At 41.9% G+C, this 23,910-nt stretch overlaps 1 protein-coding gene across 3 annotated transcripts in view; it reads right to left on the reverse strand.

Annotated features, from left to right (window-relative positions):
• The window catches only part of TRIL (TLR4 interactor with leucine rich repeats), a 93,892-nt gene that overhangs the window by 60,386 nt on the left and 9,596 nt on the right, over positions 1-23,910 (reverse strand). For 2 of the 3 annotated variants that reach the window (XR_003795152.1, XR_003795151.1), the window contains exon 2: positions 17,270-17,375. The gene's annotated coding sequence lies outside the window, so the exon portion shown is untranslated. Of the gene's footprint in view, positions 1-16,936; positions 17,376-23,910 lie in introns of those variants that run through there. The other variant, XM_029233213.1, reaches the window with a different exon arrangement.

Consider the following 23,910-nt stretch of genomic DNA (forward strand, 5'->3'; position numbering starts at 1 on the left):
ACCTTCCTGCATGGCCACAGGCTGCTTTCAGCTGCTGACCATTCTGAGTGATGGCTCCTGAGACTAGATGTAGAATTTGAAGAAGTGAATGAAGCTGAAGGCTTCTTTAGCTCAGGCCACTGTGAGTTCTAGGAGTCACTGAGGACTCCAGAGCAGCAGAGGAAGCCAGGTTGCAATCAGAAAGCATTTCTAATTAAGCATCTTTGGTACACTGCCTAAAGAGGTCTTCAAGAGAAAGGACCGAAGCCTCCAAGTTTCTAGTAATTTGTTGCGATTTATTTTTTCATTCTCAGTAAATATTCTCTATCATGCCTAATTTTGTACTTGTCATTGTATAGCTTTTTTTTGTTTGTTTTTTTAAAGAGAGAGTTCCCCAAATTGTATAAGCTTCAGGCTTCACAAAGTCGGGATCTGCCCCGCCTGTGCCTTTGTTAAATATTTTGCCTCTCATCTCCTAAGAGGCTGAAACAATTTCTCACAAATCTTCAGGCTGTCATGGCTCAACAGAGTGCCTGAAACACAGCTGTCCTGGAAAAGGAGAGGGAAGGAAAGAAAAAAGGAATGGAGAGAAGAAGGAAATGGACAGGATTATATGTAGTTGGAAGTCGGTTTGATCCGTGGAGGGAGAGTCAGCACGGTTAACAGCATTTTTTTAAAAAAGCAACCTTCTAAATAAACTGGATCTCTGCTCTTCTGATAATTCTAGCACACTTAGGACAGCTTCAATAGACTATCCAATAATAAGCCAAAAGACTCACTTTATCAGGGCCTCTGTATGGCTAGAGACAAGATCTAGACTTTATTCCTGTGATTTTTTTTTTGACATTTTGTTAACTAGAATTACCCGATTATGTTAACCACTAAGGATCAATCATGCATTATTTGGCCCCCGCCCAGTTGGAGGGTCTTGAAATTCCTTAAACAACTCAGCCACTTGTTCTGGAAGTTCGCAGCAGCCCTGTCTCCTTTGTCACACAGTAGCTGCCCCCAGTCATCTGGGGTGCTGTGTTTACAGAGCTTTAACTGTCATTTAGATCCTTGGATCTGAGGATGGGTAATGTAACTGCTATAGCAACTTCACTGGCCCACGCTACCTGGGTTCACCATCTATGCTGATCATGCTGACAAATTCATTGATGATAACCCTTCTTTTATACCTCCATAGATGTCATCTTTTCTTTTAGGTAGCATCTATCTCCAGAGTATTGGGGCTCAGGCTCATGTCAACTTGGGGTGTCAGAGTCATACTAAGTAAAATGACAAGGGAAAAATGGTTAAACAAGCTTCAGAAATGTAAACAAACACACAGGAAATGCTTATTCTTTCCATTTTTTAAGTAAAACATCTACGCTTGTTTTATGGTCTTAAAACACAAGCTGCTGTTGAATCAAGTCATTCACATTAAGAGACAAGAAAAGACAAGGGGAGATTTTTTTCAAATATGGGGCATTTAAAGGAAGTAGTGGAGTGTCTTCATCTGCTGTATGTTCATATAAAGTAGAAATAAACAAGTGCATGTTTATTCTATTAAGCCTATAAATCTTAAGGAAACCCAGCTGCGGTCCATCCCCAAGGCTGCTGCAAATTTCCTGTTCATAATGTCTGACCTTCCAGGTTCTTTGTTATTTGTTGTTCTTTGTTTATATGGCCTAAACTCAGAACTACATTAATAGCTCTAGTCTACAATTAAACTTCTGGGTCATTTGTTTTACCTAATTGTTAAGAGAAAGTCTAGTTCCCATAGTCTTGAATAAAATTTTATTTTATGGAAATAGAAAACACCCTTTGCAAAAAAAGTAATTATCTATCATGGATTCACCATCCAAGCTTGGGTGGGTTGATGTTTGAGCATTATATTTTGAGACAGGTAAATATATAATTGAAGCCCAAATGTAGATATAAAGTTACTTTTAAAAATATCCTCCTTGAAGACCAGGTTTAACTCTGTAGAGTAGCTTTCTTTGTCTCCATTCTCTTGGTTTTCATCTTTTTTTTTTTTAATAAAGCTACCCTCAAAAGCTTTATAGGATTACTAATTACCCAGTGTCACCTATTGACAGAAGAAAGCCATTAGAATGGTCTCTAGTTACCTGAAATTCAAGTTGGCTTGCCAAAGCTCTTAAGATGACAAATACATGCATTTGTTGGGCTGCTCCTGTCCCACGGGATTAACTAAATGATCTGGAGGTGGGTGAGGATACAGGGGCCCTTGCAAAGCAGCGCTCTCCCCTGGGGAGGAAAGACATCCTGGGGATGTCCAGCTTAAAAAAAAAACAAACAACAAATTATCTATATTTTTTCAGCTGAATCATATCTTTTCACGTAGCAACTCTCTTCAGGGCATTCATAAAACGCTTCTCGTCGGATATTTCTAGCTACAGGATGCTCTTTTTAGTTAAAATGGAAGCAGCTTTGAATTCTCTCCGCAAAGAAGAGGCCCCAGAACGCTGGCGGGAAGGAGCAAGGGGTCATGGGCTGCTGGGATGCGCAGGAGTGGGGTCGCAGGAAGGCCGGGTGGGGCTCGGGGAGGAACGGGCGCGGCTGGACCAAGGCGTCCACATATCACAACGAGGCTGAGCCAGAAGCTACAGTGTTCTTTGCACCCGCCTACTTCCCCAGTCCCCTCCTTGGCTTCATTCTTAAAAGCAATTTCAGGAGCGCCTTTCTTCTGTGCGCTACAAAACGAAGTGGCCGCTAGAGGGCAATATGGTGCAAGACAAGAGCTTGGTCTCACCCCGAGGTGAAATTATAGCCATATAGATAAACAAAATAAAACAGACAGGTATTGTAAAAAAGTGTGCTGAGTATGCTTTCCAATCCTTCTTCTCCATACACTCCCCAAAATATCAAAAATTAAATGAGTGATAAAGTACTGTGGATGCTAATCCATCATTTTTTCTCCTAGGTTCTGAGAATTAGAAGGAAATTTAGAGAAAATCTCAACTCCTCAACCTCAAAACAGTCTAATTTCTGGAAGCGTTCTCTGCTCATAAACCCAAATTACACGATCAAAGAAGTGGAACTCAACCAGGGGGGTTCTGCTTCTCAAAATGTCGATAGCACAGAGGTTGAGGAATCCTGGTCCAAGGCGACAGCACAGCTTTTAGATGCATTTCTACCCAGGGATGTAATCTAGTCCTGCAGCATTTTAAACCAGGCACACTCTTCTTGTTGTCTATATGCATCTCCTATGCACTGTTCATCTGTTCCCTAAGTAGACCTGTCAGTCTGACTGAAATGTATTGAGCAGATAAGCTGGTTTTTCAGATCCCTGCCAGACCCGCGAGACCCCTCCACTGCACTTGACTCCTTCATCTCAGGAGTGATGAAGCGCTCGGGGAGCCCTCCGTGTCCCCAGAAAAGCTGTCACCAGCTGCCCCCTCACCACACCCGGACTCCTGGGTCCTGGACTGACAGCAGTGGATCCCCTGGCCCTGTCCCCGCAGGTGGCCAAGCCAGTGGGCAGGAGATCAACTCTACCCCAAGGCACTCTGGTCTGGGTTTCCACCACTTGTCATCTGCGTGACCTTAAACAAGTCACTTAGCCTCACCTGTAAAATGGGGATGATAACAGCACCAGCCCCATAAGGGTGCTGTGAGGAGCAGATGAGCTAATATATGGAAAGCCCGGTAGGTCTGTAAACATGACGGGCATTTCCCTTCTCTCACCCATAGTGCACGATCCACTTTTTGTTTCTTCTCTCCCAGGGCTTCGCCCAAGTGCATGTGCAACTTCTGTCATTGTCTCATCATTTAATTGTTTAAAAAATACTTATTTTATATGTCATTACTATATGTTTCACCTTATTATTAGCACTTTCAACTATTTTGCCCAGAGACAGTGCAGAGCAGTGATTGCAAACTCTAGCCCCAGAATGCCTGAGACTGAATCTCTCTCTGCCTGTCTCTAGATTTCTGATATTGAACAAGTTACTTAACCTCCTTATGCCTCAGTTTTCCCATCTTTAAAATGGGTGTGATAACAGTACCCATTATTATAAGATTAAATTAATATTGTTAAAGTACCTGGCGCAGTGCCTGGCACATAGTAAGTACTAAATAAGATATATGTAAGTGAAAACAACAGTGATGAGGTTAATACTATTTCCCCAGTACCTAAAAACAGAACCCAAATGTGCCAGAATAACAAATGATGGAATGGCTGGAATGGCTGAGGCTAAACTTAGAGGGCAAGAACTCTAGGGTCATCCATTCTCTGTGGGGGGGGGGCGGGGGCTTGAGGGGAAAGCTTCCTTTCCATCTACGAACATTTGTGTGCAGGAAATGCACATTTGGTCCAATCCTCTAATTTTACCAAGAAGACAAATTGAGTACAATGTAGTCAGTGCTGCCTTGTTCAGAGGGAGGAAGACCAGGACCTGGGCTAGACCCGCAGTTGGCTGCCCTTCTCCCTCCATTTAGTGAGTTCCATAACTGTAGTATTGATCTGACACTGTTATGAACCTTCTCCGTGACTTGCAACCCAGCTTCCCCACAGCCTGAAGCAGCTTTATGTTTCTTACCACGTGGCCCTCCAAGGACGTTTGATGTCTCAGGGGCACAAAATTCAAAGTATCTAGAAAATAACAGCTGATTTTTTTTTCTTCTATCAGTGGGTTTCACCTCAAATAGAATACCATTAATACCACAGAAAGAGAAATTAAAAGGAAATAAAATCAGTAAACACACCACAAGAAGGACATTATGGAATTGTTCTTTAAAACTCTGCTGTCCTGGGCTTCCCTGGTGGCGCAGTGGTTGAGAGTCCGCCTGCCGATGCAGGGGACACGGGTTCGTGCCCCGGTCCGGGAAGATCCCACATGCCGCGGAGCGGCTGGGCCTGTGAGCCACGGCCGCCAAGCCTGAGCGTCCGGAGCCTGTGCTCCGCAACGGGAGAGGCCACAACAGTGAGAGGCCCGCATACCGCAAAAAAACAAAACAAAACAAAAAGGACTCTGCTGTCCTTCAAGGGTCACTCCAATAACAACCTGTACTTCCCAAATGCATTTTGTATACTGCTGGCTTATTTCTCTCTCCAGTCTATGAAATTTAAGGGCAGGGACTGTCACCATGAACTCTGTGCCCATAGCAGCCCGAGCACAGTGTCAAGCACACAGCAAATCTTACAAATATTTGCTGCTGTCTTGGAGGGTGATGTGGACCCAGGCCCAGGAGGACAGCATTTCCCAGAGTGTGGCATGTGGACCACTGCTCTCCCTCAGATTTTAAGTAGAGAGAAAGAGAGATGATTTTAGATAGGACATGGACAAGGTATTAAACAACACGGAATTATATAATGAGAAAGTTATTCCTCTTTCAATCATCCTTCTATCTTTCTGATTCCTTCAGGGGGAAAGTTTCCATTTGTACTAATACGTTTTAGGATGTCTTCAACTCTTCTTTCTCTCCCCTCCCCCCACCGCCAACATCTCAGACAAACTAAATAAACCTAAGAATCAGAATGTTTAGCAGGCAAAAATATCTACCAAGAATTTAATACACTGTCCTCATTACATCTGTTTATGACCATCCCTTATTCACAGCAAGTGACAACATCGGTTTTCCATTTTCCATCCTTGTGGCAGAAGCAGCTGTGCTTGGCAAATATCCCACAAAACTCTGCTCCCCTTCCCTCTGCAGTCAGGAGGGACCATGTGACTGACGTTTACCTGTGAGATGCGGGTGGAAACATCTGAGGACACAGCAGACACGATCCTGCACACTCTCCACACGTGAACTCATTTCATCCTCAGAGCACACAAATGCAGAAACCGTTGTGTGATTATCCCCTTAACACTGATGAGAAAACCAAGACTTAGCTGGAGAGGGTGAGTGACTTCCTAGAAGTTACTGGAGTCACTCGGTCACTAAGTGGGGGGTCGGAACTCAAAGTCAAGTGCATGTGGGCATGGAGCCCGCAGCCACCACGCTTCCCTCCTCCCGGAAAGGACAGGCTGCTAGGGAAGGCAAGGTGTGGGTTGTTACTGACGCTTCGATGTGGTTCTTTGGACTGTGACACAGCCCCAGATTTTTCAACTAAGTCTGGCTTCACAGGGTTAATCTGAATAATCTGAATCAGGCAGGGGTGGACAGGCAGCACTGCCAGAGTGCACCACGCTACTTAGCAACGGGGAAAACAAGGGGTACTCCAGAAGGAAGGGAAATGAGCCTCAGGGGTGGGTGGAGGAAAGAGGGCAGGCGGGGGGAGGGGCTGGACCCTGCCAAATCTGGGAGGTTGTGAGCGGGATGGGCACTGTGGGCTTCGGCCCTTGCAAGCGAGGAGAGGATCCTGTGGGGAGGTCACGCCCACTGCCAAGGGCTTTCCTGTAAAGCAAAAAAGGCCCTGCTGGCCTTGGAGGATGACAAGGCTAACAGAGCCATCTGTTTCGACATCCAGACCCTATGTCTCTTTGGTGCTCTCTCCCTGGCCTTATGGATGGTATAGGTGATACTGGCATCTTGAACATTTTAACTTGAATGCTATTCACTTAACCAATCTGAACACTTTCTCCTTATTCTTCTCAACTGGTCACTATGCTTATGAGGTGCCAGGGCCAAAAAGGAAGGCAGAAAACAGAAATCCCTGGTCATCTAAGTTCAACTTAACCTCGGCATATAGGTGGCCTGTAGATGGCGAGCAGAGGTGCCAGCCCTCAAAGGGACTAGACTGTGGAAGCATGGCCTGAGGATGGGCCAGAGAGAGAACGCAACTGTCCAAAGCCAAAGTCTACTGCGACCCTTGACAGGAGAAAACTCCAGATTAGTAAGAAAGCCCCAAGGAAGGCCCATCCATCCGGGAAAAAAGTATGGGCCGTTTCAAACTTCCAACTAAAATGTGTGAGGAGGTAAAATGGATACCCCTATCCCTCCTTAGTGTGGGTTATTTCTGTTCTGTTACACAATTAGAGAGATGCAGAGAAGCTGCACCTCAAACACCTCCGTGAAAACTGTATTATATTTCCAAGGAATTATTCTTAATTTTGTAAAGGGTGATAAAGATACTGTGTTTATGTTTTTCTTTTTAAAAAGAGGCATTTTGAAGTAGGATAAGACGATGTGATGTCTGGGATAAGCTTTAAAGTAATTCAACAAAGAATAAAAAAGAAAAAGGAAATGTTGCAAATCATTGATAATTGTTTATCCGAGTAATGAATCTTTGAGGCTTGTACTATTCCTACTATTGTACTATCCCTACTACTTTTATGTGTGTTTGAAATTCATCGTGAAAAATAAAACGTATTCATGGAACAGACACCAAAAAAACTTGCCAATGTGCCAGGATATATTCCTTTGGTTTGAGTAACTTCAAAACATCTGAAACAAATTTCAAGAAAACCTTCATGCCTAAAATCTCTGTGCTTTAACAGGCACTTCGTGAAAATTGATTAATCAGGTGATCTTGTTATTAATGTAGGGAATTAGGAGAATGACAAATGAAGGAAAATGTCTTTTTCAAAGAAAAAATAGAGGCTGGGTACCAGGAAGCTGGTAAAGGAGGATGTAAAGTGCAGAAACTACATTGTGGGTTTCAGGAAGTTGGCAGAATGTCTTCTCAAAGGAGTTCTCTGATGGAAATAAAGTACCATGGATGGAAGACCGGCATACCTGGGCACTACTCTGGTCCTTACCATTAACTTGTTGTCTGTCTTTGGGCATCTCATTTGTGTATTTATTCATCAAACATCTGAAACATCAAGGTGGGGAGAAAGACCCAAATGGCACCATCTAGTCCTGGGTTGCTCAGCATTTCTGGGAGAGGATGCTGACTAACCAGGCCCCATTTAGCGTGGTCCAGTGTGGAACGTGCACTATGGAAGGCATGATGGGGTTGTTGAGGCCCCAGGGGAATGCAGAAGGATGAAGAAGAGAGTGGCATGTGTAAAAAGGGGAGACAGGGTACTGCAGGGGGAAGGAACCGCATGAACAAATTTATGGAAGCGTGATACAGATCTTCACGGATCTTACACGGCTGGAGCGCAGGGTGTTTTAGGGAGGTGCCAGGGGACACAGCTAGAGAAGTAGGTGAGGCTCAGATCCATATGACAATTCACTCAGCACATAACTATTGAGTTCTTACTGTGTACCAGGCAGTGTGCCAGGGATGGGATACAGCAGCGAATAAGTTAGAGAAAAATACCCAACTTGGCAGAAATTATCTTGGCGCAGGTGAGGAAAGAGACCATAAAGGAGGCAAATGAAGATAAGAGTCTATCAACCAACAAACTGACAAGTGCTGTGCGGTATGGAAACACACCAGTGGCGGGGGGCGGGGGCGGAATGAGGGGTGGGGAGACAGATAAGGAGTGTCAAGGGTGTTTGCTTTCAGTTTGAATATTTGAAACGTGTTCTGAAGGAAGAGAGGAATGAGCTTTGCTGGTAGCTGGGGGAAAAACATTCTGGAAAGAGCTTTTAGGACCTCGCATACTAAGAGGGAAACCTTTGTCCTCACAGCTATGGAAACAATGGATTTTAATCCAAGGATCCAAACCATCAAATTTCAGTCTGTAAAGGACCATTTTCATAGTTCTATACAGCAGGTAGGTAGAAGGAGGCTGGGAGACCAATTGGGAAACAATTCCAGAAAAGACACTCTAAGGGTATAAATTAGAAGGAGTTGGGGAAGCGGGGTGAAGTGCAAGAACATAGAGAGAAGAACTCCAAGTTGGTAGGATCCGTGTGACACTGGCTGGGAAGGAGGAGGGAGGATGGAGGTTCCGATGACCCCTGTTCTGATTCTCACAGAGGGGAGGGCTATGGGGCGTGTTTGAGTTGGCCACCTACTAACCTTGCCCGATCCTTGGTCACATGTCTTACCAGCAGGGACACAGCTCTCACCAGAACAAGAAGGGCCAGTCCACACCCAGGGCTGCCAGCAGCCACCCTAGCACATGAAGGGTTACTCTTCCTGCCTGTGGTCAGCATCTCTCCACGTCACACAGCATGGCCTCAGTCCCTGGGGAAGGATGCAGCCACACCACCAGCTGGAAATCTTGCTTATTTTGAAAGGAACACCCTATCCTAAGAGGCACATTGCAATGAAAATTTCCAAGGAGAGGAGAATGCCACTGTGTCTGTTAACTACCAGAGCCACGTTTTGTTTGCTGCGGCAGGCTGCTGTACAGTTCTGCTCCATTAGGCTAACTTGTTTTCAGATATAAATTAGAGCTGATGTCCCGAATCCACTGTGCTGCCTCTTCACAAAAACACCCCATTCCCTGGTGAATGAGTTAGCAGGTTTGGTAGAGGCAGACGATACTTCTTTGATTTAATATTCAAGCTAAACAAGAAAAACCGCCCACTGGAGCACAGAAATAATGATGCAGTATAATAGCGAGTGGTCCACACAAAAGCCACATGTCTGGGGCAGGTCAAAGGTCTAACTGCTTCCTGATGTGGCATTTGCTGTTACGCTTTCTGCATCAAAAAGCACTTGGCCACTGAGAAGATGCAGCAGGAATCTTCCTGCCCCTGGGCCATATGCAGGAGTGCTCAGAGAGTAGGAATCACCCTGAGAGGCCTGTAGCCATCTGGGCAGGCAGGGCTGGTTAATGTAAGCCCCCTCCATGGCTGTAATCGCGTAGGATGGCAGAAAGTTCTCTGTCCCTGACATCTTTCCACACATCTGCCTGGTTACCACCAGCACCACCACCACTGGTGACTTCATTAAGTTAAGGCAATGGCTCTTGACTAGGGGGCAACAGGACTGGCTACATTATTTTTTTTTTTTGTTGGACCCAGTGCAAAGGGAAAATACGGGGCCCTTTGTCCAAAAGGTAGGGAAAAAGTGCAGTTGAACTAAAGTATAATTTTTTTTCGTTCTTCTCTAGTCTCTACCTCAACTTGTTATGGTATTATTAACTTGCTCTTTAATGCCATGCTAAGTAAAGAAAACTTTAAAATTTAAAGTGTTCATCTTCACACAATGCAATGCTAGTTTTAAAGGCAAATAGAAGTGCATTTAACTCATACATGAAACCATCAAAATTACACAGCTTCCGTTTCATAGCTCATGCATGCATATGTGTTTCATTCTTACCAGAATGGCGGAAATGTTGCACAAAATGAACTCAAATCGCTTCTTGATCACAGGCTTTCTACCAATGCTCTCTGCCTTTTGCTTACTGAGAATTAAGGAAAGAAAAAGGAAATACAGGCTGTCCTGTCTTTCCCTTTCCTTCTCTGTTATTGTGTCCAGGGTAAGTAGTAGCCTCATATAGTTCATAATAACTGATCAGTGTTAGTTTCTTAGTTTTGACAGATGTATCATGGTTGTGTAAGATCATAACATCAGAGGGAAATAGGTTAGAGAACGTATATAGGACCTCTCTGTATTACCTTTGCAACTTATATGTAAATCTAAAATTATTCCAAGATAAAAAGCTTATCAAAAAGAGAAAAGACTTTTGTAGCACACACCTTGTCAAGAATTACTGGGTTAAAGGAAAAAAAAAAGCATTTAAGGCATGACAGCAGCATTTATCTAACTTGCCTGATAAGCTTCACCTGGGATGAATTCCTATACCTAGAAGATTCTTCCTAGAAGATTTTGATTTATTTGATCTGTAGCAGGTCCCAGGATCGGATTTTTTTTTAATTTTTATTGGAGTATAGTTGATTTACAATGTTGTTACTTTCTGCTGTACATCAAGGTGAATCAGTTATACATACATGTATATCAGGATGGGATTTCCAACAAGCCCTCACGCTGAGAAGTCTTAGCAGACAAATTCGGGAAATATGGCGTGAGAGTGCAGTGGAACTAGTATAGTTTTAAGAGTCAGGCAAACTTGGGGCCACACTCCAGCTGTGTGGCCTTTTCTTACCAGATTTTTTTACTTACCAGCTATGTGACCTTTTAAGCACTGACTTAACTTCTTAGAAAATTAGTAGTAATAGGGCCTTACCATAGTAACATTTAAATGAAGTACCTACAAAAATACCTAGCACAGGGCTTGACACGCCATGTGTTATAATTGGCACAAACACCTTGTATTCTGATTTCTCCTTCTAAGGAGAACGTGAGGTTAATGAACTGTGACCATAGTTCTTTAAACACGTTACACCAAGACGCATGCCTTTTTTCCAGAAGATAACTTAACACCAAGAAAATAGGGGGTATAATCTCTTCTTCAAGTGTCCCTTTATTTAGAGATTGGCTTGCTCGTTCATTTTCTGGTAGACAATAGAGAGACAGCTGCCCTTCATCATGCCAAATGACAAGAGAGTCAGACTGGACATGTCCACAGGCTTCTGCCCTGAGGGAAGGTCGCTTGCACAAGCACAGCTGTGGCAGGAGCAGAACCCTCTCTGTGTCCTCCTTCCCCACCGGCCACCCCAGTGCAGGCCCCAGCACAGCTGGGGCACTGGAGGAAATCCCTCCTTTGACAGAGGCCAAGAAGCAGTGTGGGTAAAATATGAACACTGCTTAGCGCTTATTTCATGGGAAATAAAAAGACAGTAAAATCCTTTGGCTGCCTTTTGTCTCCGGATGTCCTGAAGTTTCTGGTCTCTTTATGATGGAAAGAACTGCCCCCTAACTGAGACAAGCCCTAAGATAGTGTGTCACAAAATGCTGGTTCTCTCACCCCTGATAAAATAATACATTAAATTTGTATCATGTCTGCACATCTTAGAAAAAACTCCTTCATGGTGCTGAGAAGAGGGACATGTCGCAGGCATTGGCCAAGAAGCAAATGAGATGAAGAGGTAATGAAGATTTGAAGCTTAAGAGGTAACATCCATAAACAACAAGGTCCTACTATATAGCACAATATCCTGAGATAAACCACAATGTAAAAGAATATTAAATATATATATATATATCTGAATCACTTTGCTGTACAGCAGAAATTAATACAACATTGTAAATCAACTAGACTTCAACAAAAATGTTTTTTAAATTAAAAATGTTTTTTAAAAAAGAGGCAGCACCTGGCACAAGGTCTTATAGAGAGGACACATGCAAGATCTGGGGGGAGACCAAAAAGGAAATGGAGGGTCATCCTTTATAGAAGGTTTCCCCTTCTACAGTAAGACCACCCTCGATGCCGGGGCTATTCTAACCATCCTTTCGACACATATGTAATGGGGCCTACGTATTCCAAGTCTCATGATAGATAGCCAGTCATGACACTGTTCTCAGATACCATCCAAGCCCAAGGAAATGTTAGATGGTAATGTTGTAGTTTACACACACACACACACACACACACACACACACACACTAACCTACTGAGAGCAACCAAAGTAAAAAGGGAGACTTTACTGGGAGACCCTAAGGGTTCCCAATGAAGGGCAATCAGGCTTCACAAGGGTCTGAAAATAGGAAATGGATAGTCACTCCGAATCAAGGAAGTGCCTCGCCTGGCTCTCCAGGGATGGGCAGTCTCTGGTATCTGCTTCCCTCACCGTCTCTGATTCACGGCAGAATTCCCCCACCCCCTCGCTTTCTACCTCTCTGGACACATGGCTGAAAATGGTGTCCCCAAACTCCAGAGCTCTGCTTTCTCCAAGCTCCGGCCCAACCAACCAACCAGCCCACTTTCCGGTTCCGGGAGCAAGAGTCTACTGTGCCCAGCTTGGGCCATGAGTCGACCAGCCTTGTGGGGTCTCGTAAACTAAGCATGATCCACACGCACAGTCCTTCCTGTGCTATGGGAGGTCAGGACCAACTCTCCAAGAAAGGGGCTTGGTCTCAGTAGATACCTCAAAAGGCATTTACTGCAGGTGAAAATGTGCTGCTAAGTCCGAAATTTCTTCTAGCGCCTTTGCCCTCTTTTTCATATCTCCTCTGTTCATCAGTTCTGTGCTGCACACTAGGATGTTGGCATCTGGACGAGAAAGGAAATAAAGTGAAGGAAGGTAGCAATGACAAACCATTTTAACTTAAAGATTATCTGCGAAACAGAGATATCCAGACTGCCTGCAATGTTTTTTCTCACTTCACGCGCTTGAAATTCATATTGGAGCAGAAACATCGGTCAGTTCTGCAAGTTCCACTTATGGCATGGAGGGGGGAAAAGGTGCCTTTTCCCCAGGAGTTGGCCTTCCAGGCCACAACTCACAGGCGGAAGGCACAAACACGGGAGGCTATAAACTGCTCACAAAGGAAGAAAGACAGAGTGGAAAGGATAAGAATGAAAAAGGATCTGAGGGCAGGAAAGCTGGTTCAAATTAATGAGACAATGCGAGCCTTGACATTCTTGATGGATGTCAGTGGTTAAGTGCTAGCCGGACCTTCTGAGGTTACAACCTCCATTCAAACTTCAGCCCAGGATGGCAACCTGAAACCCAAGGCCATGGGCAGCGAGCATCTGTGAGCCCGGCATGGATTAGTGCCGTGGCCTTGGGAGGCCCCTCCAGGCGGCTGCTTCCTCCCTGTGTACCAATTACCCCCCAAGCCAGGTGTGCTCTGGGGGGGTGACAATAATACCAAGTAATTAAGACAAAATGTTCTTGGCTGTGTCTCAGGCATATTCCTTGTGACAAGAACAAAGGGTTAGTTGATGAACTAATTTTTGGTGGGGGAAGCAGCAGCATCTATTATTAAATGAATGCTTAGAATTTTTGTTTGTTTGTTTTTCAATAGCCCCATTATAATTTCAGTTCAGATACTCCAAAGCTCATGTTTCCTAATTTATTATCGCTTGCTACAGTCCTCTGGGATCCAGTAATTGAATTTTACTGGCGTCATTACCATATCCACAAACAAGAGAGTCTTCCTGAACTAAATCAGTCAAAGCCTGTTGGCTGACCCACAGGAGGTGTGCCCAGAGTGGGAGCTGATCTCAGCATAGAAAGGCGGGCATGTTTCTCTGGCCAGGGAGACTGGTTACTGCTGGGTGCCAGGGAGGCTGCACATAGTCAGCTCTGAACATCTGCGGGAGAAGTAGGAGCAGAAGAAAAGAAAAATAGGAGGCTCCAAAGACCAGACCCCCCAAATAACCAGGTTATTATCCCACTGCAGTCCAAAATAGACGAGCTCTGAGAGGCGGGATCAACATACTTGGTTGAGAACCAGGAAATTCCACAAGGAGATGTTGAAATTCCATCTTAAAAAAAAAAAGCAGATTGACAGCCTACATCCTCTCCTTTTTACATCCAAAACAGGAAAATAAAAATCATAACTTTAGATGCATTTTAGGGCTACATGGACACATGGTGATCATCTAAATAAATCCAGTCTCCTCATTTTACACAGGATGCTCATAGGACAAAAAAAAAAAAGAATTCTTATCTCAGTGAGATATTTAAGATTTGTTTTTTAAAAATCCACGTCTTTCAAAGATTTACCTTCAAAAACTTAGGGCAGGACTTCCCTGGTGGCGCAGTGGTTAAACACCCACCTGCGAATGCAGGGGACATGGGTTCGAACCCTGGTCCAGGAAGATCCCACATGTCATGGAGCAACTAAGCCCGTGTGCCACAGCTACTGAGCCCATGTGCCACAACTACTGAAGCCTGGGCGCCCTAGAGCCTTAGAGCCTGTGCTCTGCCGCAAGAGAAGCCACCGCAATGAGAAGCCCATGCACCGCAACTAGAAAAAGCCCGCATGCAGCAACGAAGACCAACGCAGCCAAAAATAAATAAATAATTTATTAAAAACAAAAACCAACAACAACAAAAAACCTTAGGGCAGCACGGAGGCGGAGTGCAATGAATACAGACAGAAATCAACTGCTACTTGATGCCTATAAGCCCCCGGGCAAGTCACTGAACTCTAAGGCTTGATTCCTTCATCTGGAAAATGGGAATAATCATATTATTGGCTTCTCTGAGTACGGACATAATGCATACAAGATATCTCACAAAGCATCCGGCGCCCAGTCTTAGTGAAACATCATTCTACCTTGGCATTTGTTAAGGAAAGAGGTCACTTATCTTGAAAACATTGTACTACTAGGAAAATAAGTGGCTGAAAGGATAGGACTGTTTTGATGGACCTGATCCTTCTCGAATAGCTCCCACTATATTTGAGAGCCCAGGAAAGGAGAAAGGCCCCTCAGGTGAGCATCACCAAATTTATGAAGGCATCAGGCAAAGATTTTGAGTAATTTTGTCTGGGTGGCTGAAATATACACCACTGGGAGTTTGCAAAAGCTATGGGGACTTAGGTGCTCTGACCCACAGATCATATTTCAACTCAGATACCGCCTGTGTCCTCAAAAACATGACTATCCTGATGCACAATTAGGGAATCCTACTACTCCTCCCCACAGGCTTCAGTCTCCCAAGTCCTGATTTTTTGTCAGAAGAGAAAAAGCAACTGCTCCACCATTTCCTCCCCTGTTTCCATGCCCCTTCCCTATATCCTTTAAGTAATAATCAAGAAAAATACTCCCAACTAAATCAACCATCAACACGTTGAACTCTGTTAGGGGCTGAGTTGTGTTTTCCCCCTTGACCCCAAAATTCAGATGTTGAACTCCTAACCCCCAGTACCTTAGAACGAGACATCATCTGGAAATTGGGTCATCGCAGTTGTCATTACTGTTAAGATGAGGTCATATGGAAGTAGGGTAGGCTTTTACTTCAATATGACTGGTGTCCTCATAAAAGGGGGAAATTTAGACACAGGCAGAATGTCACACGAGGATTAAGTCAGAGATCAGGCTGATGCATCTACAAGCCAAGGAAAACCCAAGATTGCCCGAAAACCACGAGCAGCTAGGAGATAGGTGTGGAGCTGATTTTCCCCACAGCCCTCAGAAGGAATCAACCCTGCTGACACCCTGATCTTGGACTTATAGTCTCCAGAACTATGAGAAAAGACATCTCTGTTGTTTAAGCCAGCCAGTCCATGGTACTTTGTTACAGCAGCCCCAGCAAACCAAAACACATGGCAACCCCTTTGTTACGGAAATAAAGCCTCTTTTACCTCCTCAACCTTGTTCCAGGACCACTGTGACCTGAGCACCTAGCGCCCTGCTACCCACACCCCCTTCTCCACAACACCTTCATGGAACAGGCTTGGTGGTGTCTGTGAACTCAGGTCCCAAAGTTTGCCTCTAAACTCCAGGCCAGGAAGCAGTTAGTACCATGCTGGTGTAGGGGGCTGGGGGGAGACAGCACCAACACCATCCAAGGTCACATCCCTCACCCCTGGCCTCCCCTCATTAGATGGCTATCATAGCCTGAGAGATGATAACATAGATTATCCATGTTTTGCAGCCTTATTCAGCTCCCTTATAAGGGAAAACTATGCCCCTAGAACTCTTGCAAACTGGAGTAGCTATTATAAATCTGAGCTTGCAGATGAGAGACTGATGTCATCCTCTCTTTTCAGTAAAAATAGAAAAAAGTTAAAAGAGGAAAGAAAATGCAAGAAACCATCTCTAGCTCCCCACCCCCCCTCTCTTATCAACACACACACACACACACACACACACACGCCACCTATACACACAAATTCTTTTCCACTAGCTTGTGTCTCCTTTTATGGATGTGTATTCACAAGAATAGATACTGGTTTCTGTCCCCTGGGGTAATGATGATAAATATGCCGAGGTCAGCAGCTCCATCAGCCATGGAAGCTGCTCGCTCTGGGAACTGCAGATAATCATTTACCTGGTGAGACTGGTTGCCTATACGACAATTCATGCTTCACCATATCGCTGAAATGTCCCTTATCTCACAAAAACACTTGTCTTATTGTGTCTTTCTGGTGCACAAAGAAATTCATAATGATTGTTTTGCTTTGGATTTTTTTTAAAAGTCTTAGTCATGATTTTGTGGGGGAGGAAGTTACCAGAAAACGGGGACTAGGTGGAAAATAACATCAGTGTGTTGACAAAAATATTCTGTTCCACATCCTAGAAAGCAAAAACTCAGGCTTCAGTAGATCCAAAAGATCTTCGATGGAAAACTCCTCCTAGCCTAACTCTCTTCTAATAGGACTAATGCTTAAAATTAAAAAAAAAAAAAAAATCCACCGGCTTTTATTGAGAAACTACTATGTGAAATGCACCACATTAGATGATAGGAATACCAACATAAATAAGACACAATTCCAGATTTAGTCTAAGCAACATGAAATCTGTACATAGTACACAAAGGGAAGAAATGTATGTTAAATTTCCCAAATGTTCACTGTTTGAGAACTATGTTCCTATATTAAAGGTAGAAAAAGTAGAATCATATGGTACCCTGAGTCAAATATACCATCTTAGAGCACCCATCAGTTTTCAACCATTGCCATATAAATGGACATTTGGATGGAATTACAGCTATTAAATGACTTGCCCTGATACACCGAGTGTATATGACTTACGTGAACAGTCTGGCATGTGTGTCTCAGTGGGAAAGGTTGAATAGCTGCCTTGCAGCACTCATTAATAAGCAGGTATCCAGGAACTCTACTTTAAGCTCGCCAGGCTCTGTGGAGACACAAAGAGAAATGCAAGATGGGACTTTTGTCCTAAGGGAGCTCACAAACCAGTGGAAAGAACTAACCTCACAGCATAAGACAGTGACCCATCCATGTCAAGACAGAAGGAAGCGTTTGTGGCTGTGAGATGGACTACATGTCTCTCATTAAATATTTACAGATGAATAATGTAACTCTGGGTATTGTCCTTGACGTATAGTACAGATTAAGAAAAACAGGCATCAATAAAGGCCAAACTACTTACAGATGATTTTTAAAGTGTTGTATTACGGAAAAAAAGAAATGTTTGCAGTGAACCTTGAGAACAATCCCCTGATGTTTTATCAGTTGTCCTGTGTGCATGCAAGGCCCCAGAGTGTCAGGATTGACAGCTAGGACTCGAGCCAGCCTGGCTTCCAATCAAGACTCAAACACCTCCCCACTCAGGGATCTTGGTCTGAATGTGTAACTTCTCTGTGCCTCCATCTCTTCATCTCTAATGTGAGGATAGTAATGGTACCTACCTCAGAGAGTTACTGTGAGGACTGAATGAATCAGTGTAGGGAAAGCTCTTAAAATAGTGCCTGAAACAAAACTAAATGCCCTCTGTCCCCAAATAGTCAATACTTGAGTCTTACATACTCACTTTATGCAACACTCACTTTAAATCTTTACATACAGGAAATAATACAGATATAAAACCATATAGCACAGGGAGATCAGCTTGGTGCTTTGTGACCACCTAGAGGGGTGGGATAGGGAGGGTGGGAGGGAGACGCAAGAGGGAGGGGATACGGGGATATATGTATATGTATAGCTGATTCACTTTGTTATAAAGCAGAAACTAACACACCATTGTAAAGCGATTATACTCCAATAAAGATGTCAACAACAACAAAAAAGATTTAGACAGGAGAGTCTGTAAGGCAAAAACGGAGAGTGCATTGCATCTTAAACCAGACAGCTGCTGGATACTGGAGTTAGCTCTTAGAAAAGAGCTCAGTGAAAATAACTGAAGACGGAAGACTAAGTGCCTTTTGGATCTTGCCTAGTTGCTGTTACTGTGTAGCACTTTGGAAGAAAAATATTGTGAAAATTTACTAAATAAATAAAGTTTTGGCAACGTAAAAAAAAACAAAGATAAAAATCTCAAATAGAGCATCTCCCTTCTGTAAGATATTCCACGTTGTCAGTTAATAATAGGCAATATTAAAACTAAGCTTTTTTATTTTCTCTGTGACAATGAGCTATTTTTTTTCTATCTAAAATTTTGAGATCTGGTGATTATTACACAGTATCAGGTTTGCACAATCCTTGCCAGGAGTGGGGCATCTGTGGATTATTCCACTAAACAAGAATCCTACTGTATATAATTCTTTGTGTTCCTCCTCTATCAGTTTGGTTTCAGGTTAAAGTACTTGTTTAGAGTTCAATGTGAACAATAGAAAGGCATTGGCTTTTACAAGACAGGGCTTCTTCCTAAGCAAATGAAGTATATAGTAAAATGTCTAATTGAGAATTCATGATACCATGATTGATGATGTTCTCAAGTTGACACTGAAAGCCCCAAACATAGGGCTTTAAAAAGTACACAACTCTTCACTCTCCTTCACTTGAACTCTTTCCGATGCTACCTGCATGTAATCCAATTCATAGAGCTGTTCATTTCAAAAGAAATCTCACATTACTCTTATTTAGAAAGGAGTCTCCATGTTTTATATAATGTTGGGGGGTTAAGAGTTAAGTAAGAAATATTCCTGGGTGCTAATTTGCATTATATTAACATAAATTATTACACAAACTTAACTTAAAAACATCCAGGTGTATAAAATCTCCAAAAACACAGTCTGTCAAATCAAGGAAATTTCTTATTTACTACACATAATAAATGCTTCTGAAAATAAACAATTTTAAAAATCAAGGTTAAACATGCTGTTTGACAAATAAATCTGCATATGACTGAATAAATTTGAAGTCTGTGGTACACTAACAGCAACAAGAAAATCCAGACTCAGCTCAAATACTGACTTAGTTGATTCAATTCACTGGTATAGCCTAACAGAAGAAGAGTTGTATCCACTTCTGGGCATAAATACTATCTGTCTTCATCTTGCATATTCTTCTGACATGATGTCTAGCATTCATTTATAAGACTTATAAAGCTCAGAAGAAAAAAGCATGATAAAACAGCCTACTGTTTAAATATAAAGCAATCAATAAAACTAGACTCAGATGCCTAGATGTTTAAACTATTAGACAGAGACTTTACTACAACTAAGAATTAACATATTAAAAGATCTAGTGGAAAGTTACATGACACGAATGAACAGATACGGAATTTCAACAGAGAGGAACATTTTTAAAAAGAAACCAGGGCTTCCCTGGTGGCGCAGTGGTTAAGAATCCGCCTGCCAATGCAGGAGACACGGGTTCGAGCCCTGGTCCAGGAAGATCCCACATGCCATGGAGCAACTAGGCCCATGTGCCACAACTACTGAAGCCCGCATGCCCTAGAGCCCGTGCTCCGCAACAAGAGAAGCCACCACAATGAGAAGTCTGCACACCACAGTGAAGAGTAGCCCCGCTCGCCGCAACTAGAGAAAGCCCGTGTGCAGCAATGAAGACCCAGTGCAGACAAAAAAACATACATACATACATTAATTAATTAATTAAATTTAAAAAGCATTTATTAAAAAAGAAAAAGAAACCAAAGAAAATGCTAGGGGGAAAAAAAGGTATCAGGGATGAGTAATTCCTTGAAGGGCTAATTAGCAGACTAGAGCCAGTTGGAAAAAGACTAGTAAACTTAAGGATAGGCCAATAGAGATTATCTAAACTGAATTACAAAGATTTTAAACGTGTAAAAGAAAAAGGAGTACAGAATATCCAAGAGGTACATAGCACAATAACAAGTGGTCTAACATACACGTAATTAGATTTCCAGGTAAAAGGGAGAAGGAAACCAGAGCAGAAGAAATATTTGAAAAACTATTTCAAATGGCTAAGAATTTCCTAAAACTATTGAAAGACAACCACAGATGCAAAAAGCTCAAAGAGACCTAAGCAGTTTGAACAATGTTTAAAACACATGGACACATCACAAGCACACTGCTGAAAGACAACTTAAAGAGAAAAATCTTGAATGCAGCTAGAACAAAGACAGACATTATATAGAGAAACCAATGTAATTAGAGCAGACCCCTTGCCAAAAGCTAAGCAAGCTAGAAGACAATAGAGAAACATTTCTAAAGTACTGAAAGAAAAAAATGTCAATGAAGAAATCTCTACACCCCCAAAGAAATATCTCAGAAAATAAAGACATTTTCTGAAAACAAAAGACAAGATAATTCATTGCCAACAGAACTACAAGAAATGTTAAAGGAAGTTCTTCAGGTAGAAGGAAACTGGGACTTACTCTCATAATTATAGAGTACCAGAAATGATTTTTTTAAATAAGAATATATGTATGTATTATAAAACATATAATGTTATATATAAGTACATATATTATTTTATATAAACGTTTATATAATTTCCCCCAAAGAAAACTGAACTGGCTATATTTTTAGCAAGGATAAAGAGAGACATTACATAATGCAAAGGGTTTGTTAGATAATAAGAAAAAACAATCCAAAATAGAGCTTCAAAATACACAAAAACAATTGAGATAACTGAAAGGAACAGACAAATCCACATTATATTGGAGACTTCAACATTTCCTTCTCAGTAATAGAGCAGATAGACAAAAGAAATCAGCAACGAAATAGAAGAGCTGAACAATACTATCAACCAGCCGTTTTTACTTTACATTTATTAGATACTTTACATAAAATAGCAGAATATATATTCTTTTCATGTGCACATGGAACGTTTATCAATATAGAAAATATTCTGGGCCATAAAACAAATTTCGACAAGTGTAAAAGAATTGAAATCTCTGACCACAAAGGAATCAAACTAGAAATCAACAACAGAATGATATCTGGAAGATCTCCAAATATTTGGAAATTAAACAACACACTTCTCAGGAGAAACCATAATGGAAATCAGAGAATATTTTCAGTTGAATCAAAATTGAAATACAACATAACAAAATTTGTGGGGAAACTGATAGCCTTTATAGTACTAAATGACTATATTAGTAGAACAAAAAAGGTCACAATGATCTAAAGCTTTTACATTAAGCAACTAGAAAAAGAAGAGATCCAAAGCAAGGAGAAAGTTGAGAATGATGATGATGATAAGAGCATAAATCAATAAAACTGAAAAACAATAGTCAATGACATCAAAAGCTGACTCTTTGTAAAGATCAATAAAATTGACAAACCTTTAGCCAAACCGAAAAGGAGAAGACACAAATTTCCAATATCCAAAATGAAATAGGGGACATCACTATAGATTCTACTGATATTAAATGAATAATAGGAGAATAGTCTAAACAGCTTTATGCCAATAAATTTGATAACTTTGATGAGATGGGCAAATTCCTTGAAAGACATAAATGACCAAAGCTTATTCAATAATATTAGATAATCTGAAGAGTCCTATATCTATTTAGGAAATTTAATTTGTAGTTAAAAACCTTCCCACAAAGAAAACTTCAGGCAAAGAAGTGAACCACCAACATTTAAGGAAGAAATAATGCATATTCTACACAAACTCTTTCAGAAAATAGAAATGGAAGAAACAGTGCTCACTTTATGGAGCTAGCATAGCACCAAAACCAGACACAGACATTACAAGAAAACTAGAAACAAATACTCATTATGAACATAAATGAAAAAATTCTTCTTCACAAAATATGGAGAAGTTGAAACTAGCAATACATATAAATGATAACATATCATGACTAAGTGGGATTCATCCTAGAAATTTGTGATTGGTTCAACTCAAATATAATCAATGTTAATTCACCATATCCACAAACTAAAAAGGAAAATAATATGATCATTTCAATAATGGAGAAAAAGCAACTGACAAAACTCAACATACTTTCATGATAAAAACTCAGCAAACTAACTTCCTCATTCTGATAAAGGGAATCTGTTAACTAATCTTGAGCTGACCTCATGCTTAATGTCAATGATTGACTGTTTTCTCCCTAAGATTAGCAATGAGTCAAGAAAACCTTATCTCACCACCTCTATTCAACATTGGGTTGCTGTTTCCTTTTTTTTTTTTTTGCGTTACGCAGGCCTCTCACTGTTGGGGCCTCTCCAGTTGCGGAGCACAGGCTCCGGACGCGCAGGCTCAGCGGCCATGGCTCATGGGCCCAGCCGCTCTGCAGCATGTGGGATCCTCCCGGACCGGGGCACGAACCCGTGTCCCCTGCATCGGCAGGCGGGCTCTCAACCACTGTGCCACCAGGGAAGCCCTAAAAACCAATTTGATTTCTATATGCTAGAAATGGACACCTGGGAATTGAAGTTTTTAAAAAGTACCATTTACAAAAGTATCAAAAATGTGAAATACTTAAGAGATAGAGCTGACAATATAGGTGCAAGGTTTGCAAGCTGAAATTATAAAACATTTGTTAGAGGAATTTAAAAGAACGAACTGAATTGAGAGATATACTGTATTCACAGATCAAGAGTCAGTATTAAGATGTCAATTATCACCAGCTGATCTATAAATTTAAGGCAATCCAAATCAAAATCCCACCAGGCTTTTTAACTTTTTTTGGTTGCAATAACAAGCTGATTCTAAAATTTTTATGGAAAATTAAAAAAGCTAAACAGCCAAAATCAACTTTGATAAAGGAGAAAATTTGGATGATTCACACAACTTGATTTCGAGAAAATTTGGTATTGGCACAAAGACAGACATATAGATCAATGGATCAGAATAGAGTGTCAAGAAACAGACCCACACATAGGGCCAACAGATTGTTTTCAACAAAGTTGCACAGATTTTTCAATAGAGAAAGTATTGTTTCTTCAACAAAAGTTGCTGGACCAGTAGATATACCTATGCAAAAAAAAAAAAAAAAAGTTATGGGCTTCCCTGGTGGCGTGGTGGTTGAGAGTCCACCTGCCGATGCAGGGGACACAGGTTCGTGCCCCAGTCCGGGAGGATCCTACGTGCCGCGGAGCGGCTGGGCCCGTGAGCCATGGCCGCTGAGCCTGCGCATCCGGAGCCCGTGCTCCGCAACGGGAGAGGCCCCAACAGTGAGAGGCCCGCCTACCACACACACACAAAAAAAGTTAACTTTGCTGGATTCATACCTCACACCATATAAAAATCAATTTGAAATGGATTATAGTCCTAAATGTAAAGAAAAACACCACTAGGAAAATGAAAAGGTAAACCACAGACTGGGAGAAAATATTTGCATAACATATATTTGACAAGGGACTTGTATCCAAAACACATATTCTTTTAACCTCATAAGAATACAAAGAACCCAATAAAAAACAAAAGATCTGAACAAACACTTCCCCAAAGATACACAAGTGGCAAATACTTACATGAAAAGATTCTCAATATCATCAGTCATTAGGGAAATACAAATTAAACCAAATAAAAGAATACTACACACCTAATAG

Source organism: Monodon monoceros, unplaced genomic scaffold, assembly GCF_005190385.1.
Source record: "Monodon monoceros isolate NGI ecotype Baffin Bay Population unplaced genomic scaffold, NGI_Narwhal_1 Super_Scaffold_2, whole genome shotgun sequence".
NCBI classification, from domain to species: domain Eukaryota; kingdom Metazoa; phylum Chordata; class Mammalia; order Artiodactyla; family Monodontidae; genus Monodon; species Monodon monoceros.